Raw genomic sequence first — 21,920 nt, forward strand, 5'->3', positions numbered from 1 at the left:
ACAGAAGAAGAGAAGGAGAAAGACATTTGTGTATCACTGGCTTACAAGTGAAATGAGAAGGCAAAGGATAAAACTTATTCCATAAGGGCAGTGCTTTATTTGGAGAATGGAGTAGATCAAGGACAGAGCTTTAGGAAACATCAACTGCTAGCAATGAAGGTGTTGAGAATAAGGAGCACAGGTACAAGGACCTTGTAACTGTATGGGCGGTATGACCGACTGTGTGAAAATTCAAGGAGTTTGAGGTTGTATTAGGAACCACTGTGATATGCAGTCGTAATTCAGTTTTGAGACATGGAAAAGATCTGTCTCAGTTGAGTAACATTTGCAAATACGAAAATGTAGTGGATTTAGTATGTTGATTAGGTGAGCTAACTGAACAGGCATCAAGGATTTCAGAGAGTTAAGGAAGTAGGGATACTCGTCTCTATTCTAGAGGATGCAAGGTCAGCAGTTAACATGTTTGCAGCAGCAGAACCATATGTCTACTACATGTTGGGCAGATTATAGAGAATAAGGAATAGTTTAAAGAGTTGTGACCAAGAAGATACTTGATGGCTGGGCTAGTGGCTTAACCAAGAGAGTGCAGAGAGGGCCCGAGGGGTTGGTAAGGTGGAGTAAATTCGTGTTGTCAGAGAGGGCGAAGTGAAGAAATCAAAACTGGCAACACAGGTGGTAGGGCCAGGAAGGAATTAGGAGGGTACAGAAGGTGGCCTTAAAAAGAATGCAATTGGTGCTGTTTTGAGAAAGGCATTACGATGAGGTGCTAGAGCGAAGAGATAGGATGGCACACGGACTCTGAGCAGGTATCATTTCTCCTCTGCGTTCAGGACATGAGGGTACAGATGTCTGGGAGATGGTGCAAGTAAGTCTATTGATAAATTGGGCACATGAACCATTAAGTTGAGGATTTGGTTTGATGTGAATTTGGTTTAGTGAGTTAGGGATAGATTCAAAAGGAACTTTATGCCTGGAGATGTATGAGAGATAGCAAGGTTGAGGTTAAGGATCTATGGAACAACATGAAGTTAAGGAGTAGTCACGGAGATAGGTTACTATTGAGAGGGAGCAGGTGAGTGCATAAGAAATGGATATCAACTGGACTGCCATAAAAGTGGGAAGGGAGCAGGACACAAAATCCTCAGTAATGTCAAGCTAGGTGCGATATACCGAGAGTACAGACACACACCGGTACCAAGACAGACATAATGCACAATTAGAATTAATAACATTCCTGGAGTACTGTTGCAACATTGCTACCAAAATTGTTCATATGAGGTCAACCTAAATCGCATTGTCCTTGGAATTTGAGTAACACATGGCTGCCACAGGTACAGCTTACTACTGTCATTTCTAGGGCTGCATGATATATCTTACATGGATAGCTGGAGGATGTATGAATGCAAGTGTTCTACGTGATATTTGTGATGTCTGAGTTTTCTTCACATGGGACTGCTGCAAAGTTGGTACTGGGTACAAGACGGGAGTGTCACAGACTGATGATTAAGAGCACCGTTACTCTATTCCACCGCACATGATATAAACATTTAATTATGTTATCACTAACATATCAGACATAAAAAGCACCGAATGGTAGTGTTTCTTTTAAGAGAAACAAGGATAATGAGTTGAAGATATTCAACTGTAATTCAATTAGCTCTACTAAGCTGCTAGCTAAAGCCATCAACATGTCTTTCCAAATATCCAATTGTGAGGAGCAACGACACACTGGTAGCTGAACTACAGAGACATCAAATGAATCATATGCTTGCCCTCCAGGATAAGTAATGCTATGTTCTATTTTCTTTATGGGACAGCCATGAGTTAAAACGTAGCTGCAGAGTTTGCCACAGAACTACTACAAGATGCCTCATGAGGAGGGACTGCTTGTGAGAAAGCCTAAACCAAACAAAGGAAAAAAAGAAAGGAGGTATATTAGAATCTTCTAATTGTATAACTTCAAAGGGTGTCGGAGGTCTATGAGACATACCATAAACGATCAGCCACACAAACTAAGGTGTGTGAAAATAAAGGCGAAAACTCAATTGAACGCCAATGACGGTTCAACGCATAGTTTAGAACACATCAAGTCTTATAATTTTTCATGGGAGGTGTCTTATTTTTTTCACACCCGATTTGTACGTCAGATTTTGTCCTTTATGGATTTTTTTTTCTCATCTTCAAAAACCCTCAGTAACTAAAATCAGAAGAGTCTAGCATACTGCCTTTCCTTCGTTAGTTGCTTCAGACTTTCAACCAGTGTCTTTTTTATTTAATTTAACGTGGGGTTGTCCCTTTCTGGGATTTGTTTTATTTTTCTTCATATAACCAGAATGTCACCAAGAATGCCCGTTGCATGTCAAGGAAAGAACTTTACTGTTAGGCACAGCAAGATTGTCATCAATAAAGTATTTTTATGTCAAGGTTGAACATTCATTATGTCAGGGATAAGAAGAAACCTGGGTGGTCCCTTCTTTTCCTTAGGCCACCCCTAGAAACACATACTCAAGTCGCTTGTGTTCCAACTTACTCTCACAAACATACAAGCTCCAACCCGCCTTCTGACCTACTAGCAGGCAATCTTCTAGTACTCCTCTTGCTCTAAAGTGAAGCCCAATATTAGCACAGTAGCTGGGACAAGAAGAAGCAGTCATCATTGACAACCTGTGAATGTCCTGCTCACGTACTGCATCCTATTCCAATTAGCTAAGGAAGAAGGGATCAGTGGGGAGTTATGCCTCATATATTTAGGTTGGTGCTTGCACTGCTCTTGTCTAATGCAGATCTGCAAGCTTTGGCCTGCAGCTAAGCTATCATCCTAGATGTATCACACATTTGCAAGGAATTAAGAAAAAGGTGACAATTCCTCAGTGGAAGCTGGTAAGAGTGGGGAGAAGGGGCACCATACTTTAATGCACCAGCCACCCATGATCATGGCTTTACACCTGTGCAAATCCACAAATAAATGTAGGCTTCACATGTGTAGTTAATGTTAATATGTGTACAATAACCCTGCTAACCTAAGGAAGGAAGTTTATCCCAAAAAAAAATCCTTTAAGCAATGTAAGACTAAGAAAAAAAACATCACTTTAATTATCAATTGGCATTTTACTGTGAATGAGTAATGTCCTACAAGACAGCTTTGTGAGTAATGACACATACCTTAAACAAAATGCCAAGGTATGGTCACTTGCTCCCTCCCACAAGGGGCACAAGGGACAAAGAAGTGCTCTGTGCCTATCTCACGCATCCTGTGCGCAGCACTGGAAGATCGATTGCAGACCCAGCAACAGCCTCTGGTTGACCTTCCTGGATTGTGTCCTAGCTAACCCAATCACACTTCGATTAGTTAGTTTTATTGTTTCATTGTTTGGTCGGGGAAGGTGTGGTGGCGCACTCAACGTCCAACATTCATCTCTCTTTCTAAGGTAGTGCCAGAACACAATTAATATCTCCTTCGAACTGCTTCCTACACTAGAGCTTGGTTCAGTTTGAATTTCAAGTTATTACATGGGTTTTTACCTAAACTGTTCATGGCTGGGATGATGATTTACTACAGTGGTGTAACCCTTACTCCAAAATACCAGAGTCATCCCTGACGATCCTACCACATTATGTCCAATCTGAAACTCTCTACTTTGACTTGTGCACATACTGCAGGACCAGCCCCCTTACTCTTGTAAATGTTCCATGGTTTCCAGAACTGAGACTCTGATCTGTGAATCTTCAACAGAACCAACACCCGCCTCTCCAGACCTGTGAACGTGATTTGCCTTCAGACCCGAATGCCACTCATGCTCAGCACATTATGCTTCTTGTGATTGCATCTGCAGGAGAGCCTACTAATAAATACGGCACGCGAGTGGAGTGCCACAGAGCAACCAATCTGATTTGTGCCTGCAATGCTAAAACAACATCTCAACTTGTGTAAAAGCTGCATGCTTTGCAAGTATTGCACAACTCCTTAACCTGTTGGCATGAACTGTGGAACCCACTCCCTTATGCTCAGGCATGCACTAGAGAGCCAACTACTAGTAATGTTCACATTGTACACACCAGTCTAATGGTCCAGGAATCTCCATATAAATTAGAGCCTAGTGCAAATTTATTTTACAGAGAATCCCAGTAAAACATGCCAGAGAGCCTCCACGAGAATGAACCTTTACCAAATAAATACATTTAAGGGGATTTTTAGAAGCTTTTAAGGAATTGTTTTTAATCTGATGTGCCCTAGTTTTTGGAGGCGCACATACTCGGTCATTAATTTAGCAGAACTGGAGAAAGGGGGCCCTTTCTCATACGTTGTAGATGCAGAATTGGACTCTAGAACAAGCATTATACTACGCACCAGTGGTGGTGGTGGTGGCGGCATAACCTTCAATAGGATTCAATTGATATTGTCGGGGCACAAAACTCAGTAAGATTAGATCCTTACATCTTTGTGAAAGAGGGAATAATGGCGAATTGACTGATTAAGTTGTGGTGATCCGAAAACATACATTTGCCAACTGTTTGGGAGATATTTTTCTAGCTGCCCTTACTCGATTCTATACTGCCCCAGAGTGAAGTAGGGAATTGGCCTCATGAACTATATGCATTTCAATCATCAGGCAGATGAAAATAGCACAAGGTTAAAGAATAAAACAAATTAATGCCTGGGAGATGTTGGATGCAAATGGTGAAGGCGAGACAGAATGACGCAACTCCACTTATCCTACCACTGCCATATTAATGCTGGAAGCTTGTGTGGGTGGAACGAACATACGAGGATTAAAGTGTACCACTGGGAAGACGTGAAACAAGTTGCACAACAGGTTTCGAACTCAAAGAAAGGTCTCATATTTTGTGATTTAAGGACACCTCAAAAACTAGCTAATATCAACCATCCACAGGACAAAATGTTAAATATTTTATATGAAAAATGTTATTGGATATACAGGTGATCATTTTCTTTTCTGAATGGTATATATCAATTCTAGGTTCAGACAAAGAGGAAGCTGTGACTGCTTAGCAAAGTAAAAGAGTTAAGTGTTTTATAACATTGGCAATCAATTGATTAACCCCTTCAGCGCGGCGCGGATTTCCGCGCCACGCTGAAGGTTCTGAGCGCGGGCGGGGCCATGACGGAACGGTTCCGTCATGCGCACAGCGCAACCAACGTGCATGACGGAACCGTTCCGTCATGCACGTCGAAGGGGTTAAAGTAATCCTGATTATTATCTCCAATTTTAACTAACCACCATCTCAAGTGGTCAGAAGGTCCTAAACATTCTCATCCTAATGTCAATGTTCTAGACTAGCTACAGAAAAACATGGCCATGGTCCTAATGTTTCGGTATTTATCATTCATGTGCCTGTGTAGTTATCATACACAATTTTTTCGCTCGGGACGCAACATGCTAAAGCCTCATCTGGCATTCTCCACCCTTATCGAGGCTATCCAATAAATGTAGAGAAGTATGCAGTAGGTACAGGGCGGGTGGGCGTACACAAGGCCCTTCAAGTTATTCTATGTGAGCAATCACACTTCCAAACAAGATACTACTGAAGGTTACATTCAATGCTTTGCAGCCATCCATCAATTCCTTTTGTTTCAAAGCACTTATTAGCATTTGGCAAACCTAATCCAAAAGACATTGTGCCAAAAGCAAAACACTTCACTGTAGAAAAAAAGAAGCTGTTAAACTTGAAGGCAAGAGAAAACGTTTTCAAGTGAATGTTCCATTGACTACTACTTAAAAGTCTGACTTCATGGGTTGCACAAAAAGACATGTTTATAGCGGACTAACAACAGCTATTGAATCCTTCAATGAAAGGAGAGCAACAGATGGCTCTGCAGGCATCAGCGTACATTATGTAGGGTACAGACAAAGCGGATGGTGCTAGCACTTAATTAATAAGCACAATCTGCAAGTCTGTTAAAGCATTAGGCGAAGGCAGGAAGAAGTAACTCTTTCTGATGAGAAAAAACTACTGAGAAGCAGCAACCGATGCAGGTTAACCCTTTTCATGCAAACATAAATACCCTGAATATTCATTTTTAGAAGCTGGTGGTACACTGATCTCTGGAAGGGAAGGTTATGGGCATGTTGGCTCAAACAAATGCTAAAACAAAAATGTCAGACTGGATTGTTTGTCCTGGTGGCCATGGGGAGGGGCTTGCTAATTGAGTGTGGTGTCCTGGGAGTGTGGCTGCAATGGTGGCTTGAACAACTCTTCCCTCTCATCTCCACCACGGTAAGCTCTACAAATAAGAAATACAAACTGCAACAATTGCAAAACTGGATGGACAAGTTAAACCTTGCAATAAATAGGGAAATTACATCGGAGTGATCAAATGCTTAACCAACTGGGTGCTTTCGCCACACAGGCGGATGACTTGGGAAGACGGTTGGTGCAAATGATGCCCAGGTCCTGATGGCACACCAAAGAGCCTAATATGTAGAGCAGATTTCTTGAAGATGCACAGAGGCACTGGTGGTGGGCATGCCAGTGACTGGAGAGAGGGTTAGAGAAGGAGGAGTCAAACAGGAGCCTTGTGGTTGCAGTTTACCTCGATTCTAAAAAGGCAGAGCAGATTCACACAAGAACACTATCTATGGAGCGGCCTCTGAAAGAGAAGCTGAATGCTTCCCGCAATTTATATAGCAAGGACTGCGGTCTTCAATAGTGACAAGGGTGATGGTATAATGCATCTAAGGGGGGGGGGGGGGTTTGCCAATATGCAACATGCGAGATTGGCTTCAGATGCTGGCCACAATGAACTGTATGGCTCTGCCAGAGTGCCAGTGCTGCAAATCGGTAACAAAGATAGATAGAACACTCAATACAAAAAAGACTTAATTAAAAACGTAATTGACCAGTACCCTTATACAGTTTTTGCTTCAGCACAGAAGGGGTGGATTTGTCAAAAAATAAGTCACAAAACACAGTTGTGCACAGGTCCAACGTGAGTGCCATCTAACTGGAACTCCCATGGTGCCAGACTGAAGTAACTATTCAAATACAGACTATGTCAATTGCAAGAGACTGGGTTATTGCAATAGAAAGACCGGGGTGTTTAAGAACTATAGATTTTTCCCAGACCAATACTACAAAGCAATGACCTCTAAACGTGAACCAGGACTTGTGAGGAGTGGCTCAGGTTTGAAGTAAGAAAAGCAACTAAGAAAACAAGACCCCCATCAGTATGATGAAGCATTGCATGAAACACAGCATGGAGAACTTGATGAGGTCGTGCTGCTGGGAATGAATCATTTATGTGTAAACAAAGAATAAGCCAGCATCTACCAACGTAGGCATTGACACTACACGTCAGTGACAGGTTGATCAAGTCATGAGGAAATATTGTACCCAGGCCACAGTGCAAAGTTTTGATAGCTGGATGCCTATTAAAATCATCTTTATGGAAGAAAGGGGAAGTAATGAAGTATTGGAGAAGAGTAGCCATGTTGTTGGTGGATAGCAATAACTACAATAGTGAGAAAAAGAAGGTGTTGGCATAAAGTGGGTCAATCCTGAGGCACGTCTGCTGGCATGCCCACGTTTTGGTAAAGTCACCAGGACGGGGGGGGGACTGTGATTCCCCAGCTTTTGAACAACCTACCGGAGAGCTTGTGTAGGGAAGTCACCCTACTTCCGTTAAGGAGGAAACTTAAGACCATTCTGTTCACTCAGGCGTTTGGATAAGCTTACCCAGACTCACCAAGCTCCGGGAAGCGTGCCCTGGATTCTAGGTTTATGGTCCTTTTACAAGCGCTTTGAGGCCATTGGTGATTTGGCGCTATATAAATAGAAATTAACATAACATGAAGTGAAAACTCAGAGGGTTAAACAAAAGAAGCTGAACACAGGTTGGGAAAAGTAGAAGACACTGCTAGGACCACCAACTGCAAGACTGAAGCAAAGCAATACAAACTCAGGAAGCAGCTGGCCAACTTCACGGACCTTAAAGACTGATCTAGTATTAACAACACCCATTTGTTGTGGCTACCAGAATAGAACATGGAGAGTTTTTATTGGAGAATACTTGTTTTCAAGAAACAGATCGCATAATACGCCCTTTAAAGCCTTGCACCAGGCTCCCTAGCATGCACAATAATGATACAAATACAAAGGCACATAGATGAGATCAAGTTCAGAAGCTGGAAACAAGTTCACCACCTGGACATAGGATGCATGATCTCACTGTATCCTGATTGAGACGCCAGGATTGCATAAGACGATTGATGGGAGTGTACCCGTCCCTGATTGTTTATTTGAAAGCTACCATAGCTTGAGGATCCCTTTCTTCAGCTTAAATGGTTCACATGGCTAGGTTGTGAGCACCAGCAGTGTGCGCTATGAAGGCACACTACTGTATAGTTAATTATATCTCAATTTCCAATATGCTCAACTTTTCATGACCCCATTGCCTAGAAGCCACAATCAACAAATAACAAATTCAACAACTGAAAAGGAGCGTAGATTTACACAAGGCTGTGTAGACTTGAAGCCTGACTGACCCAACGGCATTAAACAACCCGGCAGAGATTACACCTGTCCCGCCTGGTTTCAAAATCAGTTTTTGTGGAAGGGCTGGAAAGGATTTAACCTCAAATGTTACAATGACCACTTTATATTATATGCCTTTAATGGTCAAGGAAGCCCTTAACTAAGCATGTGAAGTCATAGAACCACTTTTAACTATAATGTATGCAGTAATGTCATTAGGATTCTGGTTAATTTTTAAGTGCACAGCCCAAAGCAAGCATACAATGGTACTACTACTGTCTCGCAGAGCATCCACATGCCTCTCCGATACAATCAAGAAATGCCTTTGTCACCTTGGGATTTCATAGCTTTTCATTCGTCATTAGCAATAAACTCCACATCAGTATCCACTCTGAATCATTGAAGCGGAAGTAAGAGTGACTGGGGAATGGGGCGAAGAACAGATAGAACAAGATCAGGTGTTGGTTGAACATTCTGAGAAATATGAGCAGGGACAGGCTTTCTACAGAGAATAATTCAAACCCTCAGTTCATTATCTAAACTTCTGAACTCCTTTTCAAATGTTAGGGTCTGTGTCAAAATCCCTCTCAAGTGGTGGACCCTGTAAAGGCAACCTAGAAAATGGCACCTCCTGCTTCTCCCTTTAGACAGGACATTTCTTGAGGCAAAGAGTGAATTTCAGAGCATCCCTAATCTGAAGGTGAAAGTTCTACAAGCCACATAGACAGCAAGTGGGAAACCCTGCAGAAGCAGAAGAAAAGTGAATTAGAAAGCTGTATAATAGAGAGAATATCTATAGCAGGGGTCTCCAACCTTTTCTGTAGAGAGAGCTACTTCTGCTCAAGGAAAGTCTTCCCGAGCTACTAGCAAATTTTATACCTGTAAAATAGTGACTACACTATGACCATCCAAAGCAAGATTTTAAGTAGTTACCACCCAAGTATACCATGTGCGGTTACCAGCAGAAATGCTGGGAAAAAGTTCTTCAATATTAAATGCCTCACCGTGACTTATGAAGTAACATTCAAATCTTGACATGCCCAGTGGTACAAAGGACATAACCACAGCAGTACGTCTCCAGTTTCTGAAAATGCACATTTTTCTATCTAATACTACTTTCAACTGTGGGCAAACAAACTCAATTTTCCAGAAGAAACCCCACCGCCTGCGGAGGACATAAATGACCCTCATTGCACCAGGGTCGAAACGTCAACACTCTCCCCCAGTGGGCCTGTACCTGATATCATTCCAGCCATCCTTTTCACAGATGAATGATCTCTGTGCATTATCAGAAAATCATGAAATGAATATTTGTATATCCATAAGGGACAGGCCTATCTGTAAAACTGGTGCCACTATGAACCACTACCAGTTTTACTAAGGATACCAGAATGTGTAATTGATTGGTTATTGAATGTCTTTTGGATTCCCCTCCTTTATATCAGTCCTACTTCACAAGCACTTTCCTTTTTCACATTCCCCTTGGATCAACCTCTTTCTCTATTTGGAGCATTGAATATGGTGATCTGTTATAAAAGTAACTAAATAATAAACAGTCACTAATGGAGCGATATTTTGTGCCTTTGTCTCTTTTGAGGATATACTTGTTTGCATTGTAAAGAAAATGGTGGTACATTAATGATACAATGCTAATTCTATATGTTCCAGATGCCCTTTGACTAATGATTTTTTCCATAACTGAATTGTAGCTTTAAAGAAATCTAGGACCATTGTTTCCTATACTAATCGTTACTCAGGTCAGTGGACAATTGTGGGTTACCCCATTATATCATAATGGATGCTCACCATAGCACCACGGATGCCTGGATTATGCCAGTAATGCCCACCATTATAGGTTGGAAACCAGAAGGCTCAGGGATACGACCACATATCAGTCATGACCATTAATATGCCAGGAATAGGTACATATAGGCCAGTCATGCTCAGAGTAGGACTAGGATGGCTGCCAGCATACCACACCTAGAACAAAAATACTAAAATAGTCAAGGATGACCATTATTATGCCAATGGCACTATTATGTCAGGAATGGACACAATTATGCCAAATATAACACTCTTATGATGGGGCTAGCATATATATTTGGCGGTTCTTGGCATCAGGCATAGTTTCAGGAAGCAATAGTGTTTAGTATGGGCACACACATAAATATTGATTAATTTCTTATTTATCTCTGGTCTGGATCATACCCTGTTCTCCTCAGGTCTTGAACTGATCATGCATCTAACTGACACAATTTCACTCTGACTCCTGCAGCTACTCGTTGGAGACCCCTGATCTATAGTCACAAGCCATAAGTTGAGCAATATTTAAAAGTGACCGCTGTACATGGAGCTTGACCAATAGAAAAACTGATCATGCACTGATACAGTGATTCAAAGGGACATCAGTTTATATTACATTGTGGTTGTCGCCAGTGTGTCATTATGGTCAGCCACTCTTTCCAGTAAAAAGGCATTTTTTGATTTGCCTATACTATAACTTGGCCTCATGAACAGATCTTTACTAAATTTGGCACTGGCTCAGCATTATCAGCTAAGATTTGGCATGCCAAATTTCATGCAGTTCAGTGCCGGAGAGGAAAAATAGTTAAGAAGGCAGGTTAAAAAACATGGGTTTTCCGGTCTAAATTTTGCTCGCACCCACAGCCAAAACCATGGTATGGATTTTAAACAACCATGGAAGGCATGCAGAACTTTATTTTAAGTGTGCTTTTGTTGTTTTGGTGTAAACCCATCCAGTGGTTTCGAGGGCAATAGGGTTTGAAAAAAGGGCTGGGCTGACTTAAAAGGATTAAACACCAATATATCTTATCAGCTGAAAAGGCATTTTCTGATTTGCTTATAACTTTGATGTTTGACAAATATGCATGAAATTTTGCAGACAGTAAGTATGGCGAGATTTCTCCTGGTATTTGTCAAATTTATACAGATCTATTGGGGGATCAAAAACATGTTCATTTGCCAATAGCTTTGGGCCTGTGTAATCTATCTGCACAGACCTTGACAGAATCTTTAAATGATTAGTTTTTAACGTGTGCAAATCTCAGGGGATGAAAACTTAAAGGGTGTAAAGTCAATGAAATTGTAATTGGCTTAAAACTGTAGTGCTATTTGATTTCAATGTGGCAGGCAGTTAGAAAGTCACAAGCAGTTTAGGTATTTCAGGTTTTGTGATGATCCTGTTGGGGCAGGATGGGGTAAAGTTAAAAGGAGTGTCAAAATATTTTCAATCTACTAACTTTGGTACAATTTCATGGAACTGCACGAAACCTGACAGATTTCACTTCACAGCAGTTTAGCCTTCGCTTGGTAGTTTAAGGTTTGTGCATATCCATCGGGGGGGGGGGGGGGGGGGGGGAGGGGATATGGGCAGGCCGTTAAAAAAAAAAAAAAAAAAAAAAAAGAGATGTGGGAAAAAGTGTTCATTTGATAAAACTATTGGCACTGTGTGGCAAATCTGAACAACATGTGTCAGAAGCCTGGAAGGATAGGTTGACTATAAGTATGTCAAGTTTAAAGTCAATCCATCAAAGAGAGACAAGTTAAAACGAGAGGGATGCAAATAATTTTTCTTTGCTTATAACTTTAGTGACAATTGATGAATCCACACAATATTTGGCTGACATGTATGAGGTTTAGATTTCGGGGGTTTAGGGGGCAGTAAAAGTTTGAATGAATGAATCTACATGAAATGAGGCAGTACGCAAACTACGCTCAATGCTAGGCCAACTTTGACCCCATGGTTTATGGTGCTACTAAACCCCTTGATGGAAATATTTGACCTTATTTCACATTTACCCTTTTTAGAGCTCAATGGGCTTGGCTGAGCAAGAACTATAGAAGCGCTGAGGTACATAAAAAATATCAACCTAAAAACCTTTAATCTGTTAGCATCACTTGGGGCTGAACCTAGATGCAGACACCCACAAATTCAGCTCCAACTGGTAGTGCAAGCCAGTTCTTGTATGCTGGATGGCCCTACATTTGGTAGACTTCATTGCTCCAGCCATGAGCTTTCAGAACCTACTCAGTCCAGTAATCCTTTAACCAAGGTTATAAAACCTTCTCAACCAGTGGATGGGGTGCTTTCCCTCCAGTCAGTATCACGTGTAATAGACTCAGTAGATTTGGAAGTAAAAGCCACTGAAAGTCTTTGTGCATTTAGCAATCTTAAGACTAGTATTGAAAAAGTTCTTTCAGATATATGCTTGGCAAGTTCTTAGTATCAATGTCCTGCATGCTGGTATTCAGCAATGAAGTCTTTGCTTCTGCTGCACCGCTGTTTTAAGCTTCACAAATGTGGATTAAACGACGTCCAAATGACCTTAATGAAGCGTTTCCAAACTGAGGGTTGGTCGTAAGCGATTTTTTGGGGTGGGTCCAAGCGATAAATAAGATGACTTAATTCTGTATTTATCCTGTTACATTTGCTGAGCTTCAAAGAGAGAGATCAGAAGTCAGGCTATGTCTTTTAACAAATTGCTGCTTATGTTTTTTAACATGGAGATTGGTGTTTGAAAACTCTTCTCACTTTGCAGTCAGAGAAAGAAAGGTAAAGTGAATTTTGTAACAATCTTGCTGGGGTACAGGAAGTGTGAAAGAAAAGTCTGCAGGTCGTCATTTTTTGTAACTCACAACAAAATGTAAAATACCCGTAAATGAAGTGTACACATTCAACAGTTAGGAAAGCAAAAATTTAGCACTTTTTGGTAGTTCGGAAGTGTGATAGTAACAAGCATATTATTAAGAACAAAACAAATGATAAAAAAATTTAGTAACACCGGATTACTATGAATTACCATTTGTGTGCAATTTTGTTTTTTATAATTAAAACTGTATGTCTGTGCAAATTTAGAAGCCATTTCAATGGATAATGTGCTATTCGTAATTGATGGCGCGCTGCCAGACAATGCTTTTGTAAACATTAAAACATTGCATGCCTCATATCCCTTAAAAGCTAGGTGGGTCAGGAAAGCTTACGTTCTAAAAATTGGGTCAAGGTTCTTCAAATTTTGGAAAGCACTTCTTTCGAGCAATAGCTTGACGACAAGAGCAGGCAGCACTGGGAATGAGGGCGCTTACACATAACATGCGAGCCCTCAGTGGGCCAGCCATACAGAACTCTCCCTAAAAACAAATATGTCCTTTGGATCAGTCAGCAGGTAGTGTAGATAAAACTGTAGAAAAATAAGGTCCTGTGTAATTAAGCACAAGCACAGGAAGGGTGAACAAGTGAGAGCCTGGCTGAAACCTTAATAAACGGTCCAATAAGAAAACAAAGCAAGCCAGTCACCACACAAGTTAGCAGGGGAAAATAACTGTCAGGGGAGCAGGCATTTGCATAGTGAAGTACACAAAACGCCCTTTAATCTGTAAAGATACAGCATCGCTTTTGAAAAGTAGTTTATGTATTGGCTGCTTTGGCAGCAGCGTACGTGCAGGAAAGGAGGAAAAAATAGGCATTACAACAGGGGGAGTTTCTAACAACGAAGAGGGTTGAGTCCTCCATCCTTGATGCTGAGATGAACAACAATTTGTTACATTGTCAGGAAAGCCAAGATACAACAATGTAATCATTAGTAACCCAAAGAATTTGTTTCAATGCGAAAGGCTGTAAATTATGGAGGAATCATGAAAATTCACACATACTGAAAAAAGAACATTCATTTAAAAGGAAACAGCGATCGACAGCGCACACATCTTGTTATTTTGTTCGCATGTATTGTGAGACAAAAAAAAGTAATGGGAAAATGAGTCTGACATTAAAACAGTCCTGGAGAGAGAGACAAAATGCTTCAGAGGGATTACAAGAAAATCTTGAAGTGACCTGGACTATGGTACAGCCAATATAGTTAAAAGCCCTGCATTGAAGCACCTGTCGAAACAGATCGCAGCTCTTTGTCTGACACACAAATCAATGCATGGCCACACTACAGGCTACCTCTGAAAAATCGTCTAGCCTTGCATACCAACTTAATGTCTATTTGCCACAGTCAACTTCTTATCCGGCTACAAGAGATTTAGCAGTAGCGCCCGTGTACAAGGCACAACCCTATAAAACTCCATGGCATAGCTCATATAGCTGAAAGGAAACTTTCACAGATTTCACAAGGGATTGAAGACAAATCCTGTCCATGCTTGCTGTGGGCCCACCGAGTGTTAGCCTACCATTCACCATGGTCTCCTTCCCTCATGTAGAAGTAACCAGAGTCTTTCATCATCACCGGGTCACAGACCTTCACCTGGTATTCTTTTCCATCAGCACATATCCCAGTCAACCCTTTCGAGGGCTACAAATGTTATGATAGTCATTGTTCCCCTTACTCATCGCACACCAAAGTTGTCATCCTCGCCTCCTCACCCCTTCAGTATCTTCTTTTAAGTCGAGCACGTATAAGACGGTAAAGCAGCAGGTAGCACTAAACAAAAACCTATAAATAAAGGTTGTCTAAATATACTATGCTCTCTCAAATCCACCACAAAAACATCAGTGAATGGAAGAAAACTTCATAACAGAGAAAATGAACAGCGAACTGAAAAATATGGAATAACGTTTGAGAAATTCAAAAATAAATACAAAGAAACGAACTGTAGATACCTTAAGAACATTAATATATTTTTTAGCAAGCTTTCTGGCTTTAATAAGTGGAACACCACATACCTAAGAGGCATGCAGTAAACATTTCTGTACTAAAGAAAGAAAATTATATTAACTTGTGCTACAAATGAGCATTTACGGTTGGACTAATCTTTACCTTCTATGACTCTTATTTCTCCATCCGAACTGGTCACAGCATCTCCAAGAAAGGCTCACAAGCTTTACGACGTCATCTCTTAGTCACAATTCTCTTGGTCTGAACTTTCCTACAGGAAAGAAGAAATCAGAATTCAGAACAAGGAAGATCTCTGGAGAGCACAGCTCGAATGAGAAGTGCTGTGTAATAGGTCGTCACAAGTCACATTCCTAAACGATGAATATATTTAAATACAAGAATGTTTAGCTTCGGTCTAGCTCTCCCAGAAACATGTAATGAATCGCCAAGAGTCATATAAAACACTCTAGCCAGACCTTTATGGGAAATGATTACTATAACGGAAAGGCCCAAACCACATGTCCTTTCCTACTTTACAAAAAACTGTAAATGCGAAGGCAAGCAAACAGCAAAAAAAAAAACAAGTAGGTTCAAGCAGTAAAATATGGTGCATTATGAACGGACATAGTTGCATTTTTTATTCACACCCACTCTCAGCTACAAGCTCTGAAGAAAGGAACATGTTCAGCCTCCCACAAGGTGCATTTGTGTCTGTTTTAGAACACAGAGAGCAGTGATTTTCTCAAATGCCCACAATAAACACATATGAAATATTTACTAAACATGAAATTAGTTTCTCGGCCATGTGTTAACTGAACTCTCTTTGGAGATACCTTACAGCTCTACAATGCGTTTCTCCTTATAGCAATCTTCTCTCTAAATGCGGCCAGCCAGTTTCATAGTGAAAACTTTAGAGCCTACAAAACTTTTAATTGGAAATTGTTAGACTGCTAGCCCGATCATCAGAGACTGAGAAATCATCAAATTATACAGAAGTGTGGTTGGTGGCAACCATTTCTGTTTTTAAAATTCTCACTTTAAAAAACAGTATGCACACACTTATTACACTACACTCATGTGGCGCACATAGAGGCAGTAATACTCTCTCTCATGTCTCGCTGTTCCCAGTTAACCACAAAGTAACTCCAAAGGCATCACCTTGGTGGCAATACAACGGTGAGTTGCCACTAGTGGGACAGCATTTCATCAGCTCGATAAACACCACAAGCAGCATATCATGGTATACTTTAGGGAACCGTTCCAGCACCACAGTGAATAAATAGCAGTGGTAGAAATGAACAGTGAAAAAATGCGGGCAGAAATGCTGTGCACACAGCATGAATTTATAGCAGTAACCACCTTAGCAAATAAACTTTGCCGTTACCTTGGATACTGCACAGCAACCTATACTTCAGATTGTAGCAGCTGGTTCTGGACATTTTTATTTTGGCTCCTTACCTCCATCTTTTTCGAGCGCTAATTCTTCCTATAATGAATAGCGCCTGCCACGTGTGTTTAAGTATCTCGCTGGCCTGTCACTCATCTATGCTGTGAAAGTGCCGGAGGGCAGAACTTTGCAGAGACTCATGTGTACTCCCTTCAGCACAGCGCCTCTGCGCCATATATACCAGCCTCATAGGAACAATATCCTGGGACATGTCACATCACCCTAGCATGAACAAACCATAAAGCACAAAGCTTATCGCCACCCTCACCATCTCGTGGGTCCTCTCTATCACCGCAACTTCCCTCACTCAGGTTTCCACTAGGGGTGGGTGTAACTCACATAATTCCATGTCGCGTAATCATGGCATTGCGCAGAATTACTTAACAGGAGTAGTTCTGCATTTCACGCTATTTTCTTAGCCTAAAAATTCCCCCTCGCATCTAAAATGGAAACGTCGATGCAATTTGGGCTAAGAAATAGCACTAAATGTAGCAGAACTTGAATAACAAGCACTCCCTCAATGTGCACTTCCCTCTAATTTACTCCTGGAATTTAGCGCTATTTTCTTAGTGAGAATTGGTCCTCCCCAGCAGTCACAGTCTGAAGCTCTCAGTCCTCTCCACTGACACCCTTCCATCTCCAGGAACAGATAAAAGCACAAAAGAGACCCTCTGCACTCCCTCAGTTCCTTTCACATGTCCTGCAAACAAATACTTTGTTGTCAGAGGTGTCTGCTCAGGTTTATTAAAAATTCAAATAAGTCAGTGTCGTTTCAGACAAAAACGGGGGTGGGATAGGGTCTCAGCATTTACCCTTCGAAACTGGAAAGTTACATTTCGTAAATGAAAGGCCTGTGGCTATTTATTTACTTGTGAAAGCGTAGAGAGTGGTGCCCCACTCCAACTCTTGAAATATCTTCATGAAGGTGGACACTTAAGAGATATGTATAGGATAGGGAAATATGCAAAAGTATAATCAACATCACTTACTAAGATTTGAAAATGGATGGCGCACACTGAATAAACTATTCAGGTGTCGCATATGAAAACTGCTAGCCAGTACACGGATCTGTAAACAACTAAATTCACTCCCTCATGAATGTCCATTTTTTTACATTATTGAACGGTCAAATTCGAAAGACGTTTTCGAGAAGTTTGCAATTAATGCAAACAGTCAACACTTTGGGTAATTATTCATTTGATTAGAGCCGGGTAGTAACTGATTACACAATGTCAACAACTGATGCGGAAATCAGTGCGGAGCGTGCAAGTCAGCTGTCCAAACAAGGACAAGCTGACTCTGCCTTTCACCATGACAATGTTGATGAAAGGCATAGCACTGGGTTGGGCATTACGAAAATCGCCTATTTATAGAATGGGAAAATGACAGGCTAGTGGTAGCAAGCAACCTGATGAATACAGTCCTTCAGGAAGAGTTATGGCCACAACTTGCATGTTGAGAATCAATCACTTAAGTTGGAAACTCCTACAAAGAAGCCTTCAATCGCATGTTCCAACTGGGACTGCACCCGGGGTCATCCAGATGAACCCTGGGATCCCACAACTTCCAAATAAACTATTCAGCCCTGCCTCCATCCAAAAAGTGGCCACCTGCTTATAAACTCCATTTGCTTCTCTCATCCCCTCAGGGTTCAAAAATATACAACACCCGGCAAGAGCCATCTAGAGAAAACGCATTCCCCCCCCTCCCCGTCCCCCCCCCCCCCCCACCAGAAAAAAACAAAAACACAAACACCCGGCAATGCACCCAACACAAAACTGCATTTGTAATCAGGAGAACGTCCATCTCGAGCTTCAACAGCCTACATGTTCTAAAAAACTCGGCATACAATCTGAATGTGACATAGTATGCCTTACTTTAAATGTAAAGGTAGTCTTTAGTACATTGGAATCCATAAAATGCTCAGAATATTAACAATCACAAAAATCAAATATATACCCCAAGGGCACACTGTCTGTCGTATTGCAACAAATTGATAGACCAAACGACGTTGGAAAATTATACGTTTTTCAAATTATGCCATCAAGCACGAAAATATGTGCAATCTCTAAAATTAACAGGTACACACACATCTGCAAACTGCAACAATGCATTTTAAAAAGCCATCCCCAACAGTTTCAGGCAAACAACGTAATATGAAAATTGATTGAATATTTCAGGACATGCTCTTAAACAGCACCCTTTGTACCCTTGTGCACTTACGGTACCTGAACCATAAAGCTGGCCAGGCACTGCCATCCGAAAAGACTCCTATTCGCTCAACAACAATACACCCCATTTCCAATAAATGCTCCACTAAACCATGCTGCCGCCAGAAAAGCAGAACAAAACACAGAAACTTCAAAGGATTCTGAACAGTAACAATACTCCATCTTAACCCTTTACACCCTGGTACTACCACCATTGGCATAGCACTTCACTGCGCCAAGAAACCAGATCGCAGTCGATGCATTGTCAACAAAACAAGAGCATTCCTCTAGTCTCCTGCTAACGCAACATCTTAAGTACATCTCAGGACACCTTCATGCACACAGCACGGTGCTGAAAGCACATAGGTGATCAGCACGGCCAAGCAAATAGCACACCCATAATCATCCACAAACCTACTCTTCAAAACCTTTCTACTCACATACCACGCGAGGCGTTCACATGCTTTTGGAATTCATACACTCCGCTAACTATGTACAATGCAGGTTACCATAATAGCTATCATCAAGACCGACAACCCAACATCCTGATGAAACGCCCCACAATTCGATATGTACCCAGAAGCTTGTTGGCTATTTCATGAATGGAATACTTGAGGGCCAGAAACCGATTTTGGCTAGCTGACTGATGTGAATGTTTACAAGAGTACTGAGTAACATGGGCTCAAAATATGTTCTTCCAAACTGCTCGACGAGTTGAGCAACTGTTTGGGGGAGATTTTACCTGAAAGCAAAAGTAGGCTTTTCAGCACTGATGTTGTTAAATCCTTTGAGTTTGTCTGATCACAACAGCTCTATTTGAAATATGCACACTCCTTGTTTACTACTGCCAGTGTCATATTTACAAAGATATATATATATATATATATATAGAGAGAGAGAGTTACAACATGATGAGCTAGATAGAAGACCACGAGGACAACGATCTGTTCTTTCTCCAGGTATGTTGCAATGCCGAACCCTAGTTTCTTGGGAAAAACACTGCTAGGCCACTGTGTTTGCAAATTGAGCCACAGGTCAGCTAGCCACTAAAAACAGGTCCCCAATATTTACGGGCCCGGAATCAGACTTACCAGCTCAGCACTAGCCATTCAAAGACCTCAGACAGCCACAAACTGGTTGGTTCATGAGGATGCACGCTCATCATCCTCTCCGCTGCTCGAGCTATTGAGTGCAATTTTCATACAAAAATTAGACAAATTGAATAATTTAAACATTGAAGCAGATCCTTGTAATCCATGGACTATGGGACGCTGTTAATCTGAACTCAAGAGCCGAACCAAACTACAAAGAAACCGAACTTTCTCCTGAACAAGGGTGTGCCTCATCAAACAGACTATAAACTCACAGCACCGTAGAAGGCTGATTCCACTTCATAAAAATGCTTCAACACTCTGAAGTAACTGAAAGGAGACACAAAGTGCTCTGCAAAGTCTACATAAATATCTGGTGTCACCCAGTCACTTTACCACCAACAGAAGATGCCAACAATGCCAGGATCCTTCTGCCTTTCCATTTTGTAAGGTTATTTACAAAAAAGCATACAATCTGGCATTTTCTAATCTCTCTTTTTTCACAAAAGATTCAGTTTCTGTAAGAAACACTGCGAGAATATGGTGCATAATTGAATGTTCAGGAGTGCCAAGCGCAGATGCAGAATTAAGGAGTATAATGACAGCTGCCCACACTTCGGCCATGACAGAAAGCAGTATGTCAGGACACTCTTCAAAATGACTTGCAATGGTATAGAAATAGGGTAGCTTATCAAATGAAACATTATGTAAGGAATCTTGGTAGAGGCAGCATAAGTTTCTCATAATAGCACAGTAGAATTACTCTTCATGGGACCTACATGTTCAAAAGATGTTATGGAGTTTCCAAATATTTATTTAACTTTGTTGAGCGTTAGCCCAGCACTAACTTTCAGCTTGATTATAATGTGTTTGGTATAGACTAGATACCAAGACTTACCCATCTTTTACAAAAAACAAACCTCTTTCAATAAAAAATGAAAGGTGTAAACTATATGTAATCAAAGCCTAGCTAAAATGAAAACCCTCACTTAGCTAGGGCTATGATCTCCACTCTGAATTTTCTTTGCGTGGTAATTTTTGTCCGTAAATTACAAATGGACATATTTGTAATGTTTCTATGTGAGATGCATGCATTTCTGGCATTTCTCAAATACATAAACTAACTCTGAGAGCAGAGTAAAAGTGGTCTAGTGTCGCATTTCAGGATCTGAGTTTAGCTTACAATAAAGTGAATGTATAAGATAACTGCTGATTTAGCGGATCACTTATGTAAAGTAAAGACAACTTGTGCCTTATTTCACAAACAGACTGGTCCTCAAGAGAACAACCCCACCCAAAAAGGGTAAATTAAGAGGGGCTGGGAAGGCTGTAAGCATGTGTGTGAGAGAGAGAGTGTGAGAGAGAGAGAGAGAGAGAGTGTAAGAGAGAGAGAGTGTGTGTGTGTGCGCGAGTGAGTACGCGCTAACTACTGATACAAGCTCCTTCTCAGTTACTGAGTAGGCCAGGTGATCAGTTTTGTCAGGTAAGGACTCTGGGCACCAGAAGAAAGACAATAGAAACGTGTTTGCAGATGAATCTTACAAGATACAACTGCTTCCCCAATGAAATTTACAGAAATCTCACCTCTCGGTGCAAGGAGTGCCAACAATCGTTATCTAAATAGCAACAAAAAGCTTAAACAGTGGGTGTGAAGAGCTCGCTGTTACAATGCAGCTATTATCTTACACAGCCGTACAAATAAGGAAAAAATCTGTACTTGCTGCCTCTAAAGCACTCAGCAAACAGTGCCTCACAAGGGCTCGTTGTATTAGGCCCATCCGGAGGGAAATTTGTCCCTTGTTCATATCAGGATGGTTTCAATTATTTACGTTCTTTGTCCAATGCCGTCACATGTTGTGCTGGTGTTAAATTTTATTAGAACTGTCTTGCGAATCAGGAAAAGATATGAAATGTGATAGGGAAATAGGGCCTTAAGCAATTTGTATTACTTATTTATTTTTACACCCTTGGATTGATATAAAGAAAATGGTAGCTTATAGAAAACCCTGCTAAGAAATTTTATATGTTGTTTTGGTTATATTTAGTATGTGCAAAATGTAATATG

The 21,920-nt window shown here is 41.0% G+C and overlaps 1 protein-coding gene across 2 annotated transcripts in view; it reads right to left on the minus strand.

Moving 5' to 3' along the window:
• SIPA1L3 (signal induced proliferation associated 1 like 3) overlaps positions 1 to 21,920 on the minus strand; it is a 657,587-nt gene that overhangs the window by 485,183 nt on the left and 150,484 nt on the right. For both annotated transcript variants that reach the window (XM_085625340.1, XM_085625341.1), the window contains exon 2: positions 15,270 to 15,378. The gene's annotated coding sequence lies outside the window, so the exon portion shown is untranslated. The remainder of the gene's footprint in view (positions 1 to 15,269; positions 15,379 to 21,920) is intronic.

Source organism: Triturus cristatus, chromosome 9, assembly GCF_964204655.1.
Source record: "Triturus cristatus chromosome 9, aTriCri1.1, whole genome shotgun sequence".
NCBI classification, from domain to species: Eukaryota; Metazoa; Chordata; class Amphibia; order Caudata; family Salamandridae; genus Triturus; species Triturus cristatus.